The following is a 7,548-nucleotide window of genomic DNA, read 5'->3' as shown; positions in this document are numbered from 1 at the left end:
TTATTGGGACAGATGTTTCTAATGCTGTTCAACAATTTTTTAAACAAAATTGGGTTCTCCCTGGAATGAACAGTAATGTGGTATCTCTTATTCCTAAGATTCAGGGTGCTGATTCCATTAAAGATTACAGGCCAATTGCTGTTGCTAATTTCAAATTTAAAATTATTTCCAAGATACTGGCGGATAGGCTTGCTCTTGTGGCTGCTAGAATCATTTCTCCTAATCAATATGGGTTTGTGCAGGGTAGACAGATTCAGGATTGCATTGGTATTGCTTCTGAGGCTATTAATATGCTTTCTAAAAAGGTTAGAGGAGGTAATGTGGCTTACAAAGTTGATATTCATAAAGCTTTTGACACTCTGAGTTGGAAGTTCTTATTATTAGTTTTGAAACGCTTTGGTTTTCACCCCTCGTTTGTCAGTTGGATTAGTACAATTCTCCGTTCAGCTATGCTTTCTATCAGAATAAGTGGTAGTTTGGTGGGTTTTTTTCCCTGCAGTCGAGGTGTAAGACAAGGTGATCCATTGTCTCCTTTACTTTTTTGTCTTGCAGAGGACGTTCTTAGTAGAGGTATTTCTAAGCTTGTGAATGATAAGAAGATTTTAAATATGGCTAGTCCGAAAGGTTATCTCACTCCCTCTCATATTTTGTATGCTGATGACATTTTTATTTTCTGTAGGGGGGATATTAAGTCTCTTTGAAATTTGAGTACTTTTCTTAAAACATATGGTGATTTTTCTGGTCAATATATTAATAACTCTAAAAGTAGTTTCTTCACCATGGATAATTCTCCAAGATTTGTCACCAAAATTCAAAATATTCTTTCTTGTAGTCATGGTTGTTTGCCTTTCAATTATTTAGGAGTGCCTATCTTTGTTGGTGCTCCAAAGTGTCGATTTCTTCAACCTTTGGCTGATAAAGTCAAATTGAAGCTAGCATCTTGGAAAGGTAAATCTCTTAGCATGATGGGTCGGATCCAGCTGGTCAATACAGTGATTACTGGATTTCTAGCTTATAGTTTTAATATGTATAAATGGCCAGTTTCTCTTATTAAGCAAGTTGAGCAGTGGTGCCGGAATTTTATTTGGACTGGTGATATTATGAAAAAAGGTATCGCTACTGTTAATTGGGCGAAAATTTGTTCACCTCTTGAGGATGGAGGCTTGAATATTATTAATCTTCATCATGAAAATAATTCATATCTTCTTAAGCTTGCTTGGAACTTCGCTTATAGCAACAAACCTTGGTCTTTACTCTTGAAAGCCAGAGTTCTTAAATCAAAATACGAGTTTAGAATGGTTTATAGATCCTCCTCTCTTTGGCTTGGAATTAAACAATTTTATTCTATCATACTTGATTATACTTCTTGGACTGTTGGTACAGGTTCTTTTATTAATTTCTGGAATGATAAATGGTGTTCTACTACTTCTTTAACAAATATTGCAGGGTTATCTGATGGGGCTAACATTCCGGATACAGTCTCTCAATTTTGGTCAGGTTATGATTGGAATATTCCCTTATCTTTACAGCAGATGCCGCATTTTTTTAATCATATCATGGTTAGAGAGGAACAAGATATTCCTAATTGGATTCTAGATGAGTCTGGTCGTTTCACTCTTAAATCGGCTATGACTTTTTTCTTGGAACCAGGAGTTCCAGGTGGTTGGGGTAAGTTCATTTGGTCTTCATCTATTCCGCCTTCCAAAACTTTAGTACTCTGAAAAAATTTTCATGGGAGACTTCCTACAGATCTGCATATTCAGAATAAGGGTTTGCATATATGTTCTATGTGTACGCTTTGTGAAAAGCATGAAGAATCTATTCAACATCTATTTTTTGAATGTTCTAATGCATTACATATTTGGAGTTTGGTTCGACAAATTTTTCTTACTTCTCATTTCTCTAATAAGGATGATCTTCTTTCTTTTATTAAGAGTGATGGTAGTCCTTTGGTTAAATTGATTAAACTTGCTGTGACAACCTTTTCTATATGGATGATATGGCGTATGAGGAATTATGCTAGATTTCAGGATAAGATTGAGGTTTCTAAGGCTATTTCGGTAATTAAAGATTTAACTCGTCTAGTGGGAAATTCGTCTAAAGCTTCAATGAAGAATGATATGTTGGATTTCAACGTGATTAAGTTTTTTGGTATTAAGACTCGTAGTGGGAAAGTTCTTCATCCTCTTCCAGTTAGATGGGAATTTCCTTCACCAGGCTGGGTTAAAATTAACACTGATGGGGCTGCTAGGGGTATCCTGGTCTTGCTACTTGTGGAGGTATTTTTCGTGGGAGTATGGGAGAATTTATTGGTGCTTTTTCAGGGTTTCTTGAAGTTCAAACTGCTTTGGTTGCTGAGTTTTATGGAGTTATACATGCTATGGAGGATGCTCAAAAGATGGGACTTACTAATGTTTGGCTTGAATGTGATTCTGTCTTGGTTTGTGCTGCGTTTACTGCTAGGACTACTGTTCCGTGGATGCTTCGTAATCGATGAAATACTTGTCTTAATTTCTGTAGGACAATCAGGTTTAGGGTTACTCATATTTTTCGTGAGGGAAATGCATGTGCTGATAAGTTGGCTAATTTAGGGTTCATTCAAGACAATCATTTCATTGGTATAATAGACTTCCATCTAGTCTGTTCTTAGAATTCTTTATGAATAGGTATAGTCTACCTATGTATCGTTTTTGTTAACATGTGGGTTTTGGTCTAGTCCCCCCATATTTTTGTATTTTCTTTCTTTTTCCTTTTATTAATAATACTTTTTTCATGTGATGGCAGATGATTGTTGTTACTTGAGATGTCAGCCTAGCTGAGATGTCAAGTTGCATAGTGATGCCTAACATGAAAATTTTCATTAAAAAAAAAAAAAAAAACCCTTTAATATTATGTTTTTTTTATATAATTTTGGAGTAGATATATTATTTTTTACACATTATAATCAATCAATTAATTAGCGCAATATATAGGTAGGTGAGAGGACTTAGAATGCTTGGATAAAAAAAAGACTAATTCAAGAAACCAAAGAAAGAAAAAAAAAACATGAGTTGATCCATATTTTCCAAACACCTAAGAGTGTGATTATGGCTCAGGCATTTGGAAAAGCCATAGCAAAACCTTGTTCTACTTCCTCTTCTTCTTCATCCACCATTCCAATCCCAAATCTCTTTCTCATAACCTCCATAACCTCAATCCTTCAAACCCTAAATCCCCAAATTCCAGATTTCTCACCTCTCACAAAATTCTCTCCTCACCTCACCCCAGACATTGTCGTTCAGGTGATCAGGAACCAAAAGAACCCACACCACGCCCTTCACTTCTTCAACTGGGCCTCCAATCCCATCCCCAACCCTAAAAACTACTCCCACACCCCCTTCTGCTACGCCGCCATCACCGATCTCTTGCTCTCCCACTCCCTCTTCTCCACCGCCTACTCCCTCCTGCGCCACTCCAACAAACTCTCCGACTTCCTCATCTGCAGATTCATCAACGCTCTCGGCCACTGCGGCGATATCAGGGGCGCCATTCACTGGTTCCACAAAGCCAAAAACTTGGGAACAGGACGCCGCGTCTTCTCGTGCAATGCCATCTTGGGCGTGCTCGTCAGGGCCAACCGTATTAATTTTGCCAAGGCCATCTACGATCAGGTCCTCGCAGAAGCTGTGGTGGAACCTGATGTTTACACTCACACCACTATGATTCGTGGGTTTTGCAAAGTGGGGATGGTCGCGAGTGCGCGCAAGGTGTTCGACGAAATGCGCTGCGAACCCAACATGGTTACTTACAACACGTTGATTCACGGGTTTTGTAAGAGGGGTGACATGGAGGGTGCCAGGTGGGTTTTTGACAGAATGGTGGAGAGTAAGAGTTGTGAGCCGGATGTGGTGAGTTTCACCACTTTGATTTATGGGTATTCGAAGAGAGGTGAGTTCAAAAAGGCGGTGGAGTGTCTGAAGGAGATGATGGAACGAGGGTGTTCTCCGAATGTTGTGACCTACAATGCGTTGGTTGAAGGTCTTTGTTTGAGCGGAGAAGTGGATGAGGCAAAGAAGATGATGAGTAGGATGCGGTTGAATGGTTTGAAGGACAATGTCGCCACAAACACTAGCTTGTTGAAGGGGTTGTGTATCGTGGGAAAGTCTGATGAAGCTTTTAAGCATTTGAGGGAAATGGTTAGTCGGGGGATGAAGCCGGATGTGAAAGCATATGGGGTTGTTGTGAATGAGTATTGCAAGATTGGAAAGCCAAGAGAAGCAGTCTCACTTCTGAGAGAAATGGTGACGAGGGGTGTTAAGCCAAGTGTGTCAAGCTTCAATGCTGTGTTTAGAGTTCTTGTGGATGAGGGGAAGATTGATGAAGGGGTTCTTCTTTTGAAGCAGATGAGTCAGATGCGATGCTCCCCCAACTTCTTGTCATATTGCATATTGATATGTGGCCTCTGTAAAGTGAAGGGTAGGATGCAGGCAGTTGAAGAGCTTGTTTCGGACATGCTTCAGAATGGACATAACCTGGATGCCACTATGTATAGCTGCTTACTTGAGGGATATTGTGAAGACGGGGACGAAGAAATGGCACTAAAGACATTTTATGACCTTATGAACAAGAATTTTGTAATCAAACAAGACATTTTCTGCACTTTTGTGAAGGTGTTGTGTGCAAAGGGCAAATTGAAAGAGGGGGAGACAGTGTTTGAGGGGATGCTTGTTCAGGGGATTCCAGTTAAGTGGGAAAGCTGAGGCTAATGCAACAGGGGAACATTAACGTAATTTTCAGACAATGGAATTCTTGCAGAGCTACAGTGGAGGAGGGTGTTAGCTTAATCCAGCTCTTGAAGTTCAATGTTCATTCTTTATGGTGTTTGGGTTTATTTTAATAACTCGTTTACGGTCAAATCTGTGATGGTTGGTGGCATGGTTAGTCACTGGGTTTGGATAAAAAGAAAAATTGAATCACTGATTGAGTGATTCAACCAGATAGGTCAATAATCAAAATATTTAAGACCACTTGACAGTATAATAGATTGTTCAAAAATTATTGTTTGATAACTAAGTTTTTCAAACTAACACGTAATAATTTCATTTTAATAATAAAATATTATATTTAAGTAAGATAACAAACATATAAATAAAAATATTATTTAAAATTTAAATTAGTAGCATGGTGATGGAATGAAATAAATTGCTTGTTAAAATATTAAATTCTAGATTTCTTTTAAGTAACACATGTCTTATATTTACTTCCATATTATAAATTATTATACAACTTTAAAAAGATACTCAGTTTCAATTTTCTCACATATACAATCTCAATATTTAATCATCTTATTTTCTTTTGACAGAACTTTCAGGAAATAATAATGAAAGATTTCATACATCTCAAAATAACCATGGTTAATCAAATACATCTTTTGAGAATCCACCTTAGAAATTTGGTGAAGAATAGAGTAAATTTGTCCAATTATAACTTATTTTATAGTAAGTCTCTCGTTTACCTTTTATTTTAAGTTGGTTTTGGAAAAAAATTATAATTCTTAAAGTTAGGGTGTTTGCATGTGACTCTATATATTTAAATTGTTGATTATAAATTTTTATTTACATATTTATATTTATGTTTTGACAGTACTAAGATAAATGATATAGATACGAAGATAATTTGGTCATGTTTGAAATTGAGTGATAAATACACGTGGTCTGTTTTTTCTGTTTTTTTTATTTTTATTTTGCTTTTGTTTTCTCTTCGTTTTTTTCTCATTTTCGTTTATACGTTTTCGTTAATGTCATAGAATCCCATAAACCAAAGCAATTATATATTGAAATAACGTTTTGGATACCATGTCATTATTTTAACGAGAAAAACCAAAATCGTAATTAGAAGCATAATTTCTTCATTTTAAAGTCGTATTTTCATATATAACTAACATTAAAAAATTTACCTATTTTAGTGATTTAAAAAAAAAAATTACACCAAAAATAAATCGTTCTCAAACTGGCATGTTATTAAATATAACGAGTTAGATTGTAATTATTATTGTTATATATAGTCTTGATCGTTTATTTATTAAGCGTTTTTGTGTCTCCAATGCATCGTGCATAAATGCATATCCATGGATAACAATGGGAATAACTCCCCCGAGTCATTTGACAGTCCACTTATTGGTAACTATATCGAACCAGACCCCACACTGGTTTATAGATTCAATGATCCCCAACAACGAAATGTTCTTGTTGTTGTTGAACAAGGTAATGATCTTACCATAGGAGGAGGGGTTCCTAACTTGGAAAATGGGGATTGGTCGACGAGGAAGCGTAAAGTTCCCTTTGTGGATCCAATGATTGAAGATCATCCCATGCAGGGCAATAATAATTTTCTTAATGGAGTGAATATGAGTGCATGCATAAATCTAAACAAACTTCGATTTTGGCCTCATGCACTAAAGCCAATGTTCTTCAGTTGTTGTCAAGTTCTTACACAATTGATTTAAACCAATGATAATTAAGTATTGAATCATGTCACATTTCAGGTTTAAGTTTTTGCCACCATACTTTTTTCCCTTATTCATTTTCTTCAAATTTAAAATATATCGCAGGTTCTAATTGTGTGAGGTTTGAGATTCATGGCGAGATCGGGGTGATTAGCCATGCAATAGTCCACTGTCAGAATTTCACATCGGATGCCTTTCATGTGAAGCCTATCGCAAAATTGAGTACGTTCTAAAACTTCCAACCAAGTGTAGTTTTTTGCATGGATTAAACTTCCAACCAAGTGTAGTTTTTTTGCATGGATTAAACTTCCAACAAAGTTTAATTTCATTGTTATTTTATGTTTTAGTGTATGCTTCTTAATCTTCTACTGTTGTTTGCATTTATTAATCATCATTTCGTTTTGGGTGTGGGAGATTACATATCAGTTTTTGCCACAGTAGCACAACAGAAATTAAGAGTAACCTGGTAGAATACTGTGCACAGAAGAATAAATTAGGGTACATTGCTCTGGAAGATCCGTTGTTTGCTTATTATGAAACCCTATTCACTGTCATGGAAATGGTTGGTGTTTTCATTGACGAAGACGAGAACACAATTCCATGTTGGTCTTCATCCTTTGGTTCTCACTTTTTCTCTTGAACCAGTTATGTCATTCTTCAAAAGCTGAGTTTGAATCGTTACGTTTGTACAGAAAATGACGGGGAGGAAGTGCCCGAGCCCGAGCCCGAGCCCGATGAAAAGCCCGAATCCGAACCTGAGAATAAAAGGGCTTTAGATTTTAAACCCAATCGCCAATTTCAGGTTATACATTTTTTGTTTTTCTATAAAAGCGTTGCACTTTGATGCTTGTAATAAAGGGGGTAGGTGTTTCAATATATTTGAATAAGTGATTTTATGTTTGGGGCACAGATACAGAGAATGAAAACAATGACATTGAATGATTTGAGGGTTGTGTTCCATTTAACCATTAAGGATGCAGCAGCAGAAATAAGCATATCAATCTCTGGTATAAAGACAATTTGCCGCAGAGAAAGAATATGTTACTGGCTCCAAAGAAAGGTAG

General features: G+C 36.5%; 1 pseudogene; it reads left to right on the top strand.

Annotated features, from left to right (window-relative positions):
• The first annotated feature begins 3,008 nt into the window (after window positions 1-3,008).
• On the top strand, window positions 3,009-5,048 carry LOC137822499 (pentatricopeptide repeat-containing protein At1g05670, mitochondrial-like; annotated as a pseudogene).
• Window positions 5,049-7,548: the final 2,500 nt, after the last annotated feature.

This window comes from Phaseolus vulgaris, chromosome 9 (assembly GCF_000499845.2).
Source record: "Phaseolus vulgaris cultivar G19833 chromosome 9, P. vulgaris v2.0, whole genome shotgun sequence".
NCBI classification, from domain to species: Eukaryota; Viridiplantae; Streptophyta; class Magnoliopsida; order Fabales; family Fabaceae; genus Phaseolus; species Phaseolus vulgaris.
Note: the sequence above shows the minus strand (reverse complement) of the source record. Positions and strands in the feature narration are given on the sequence as shown.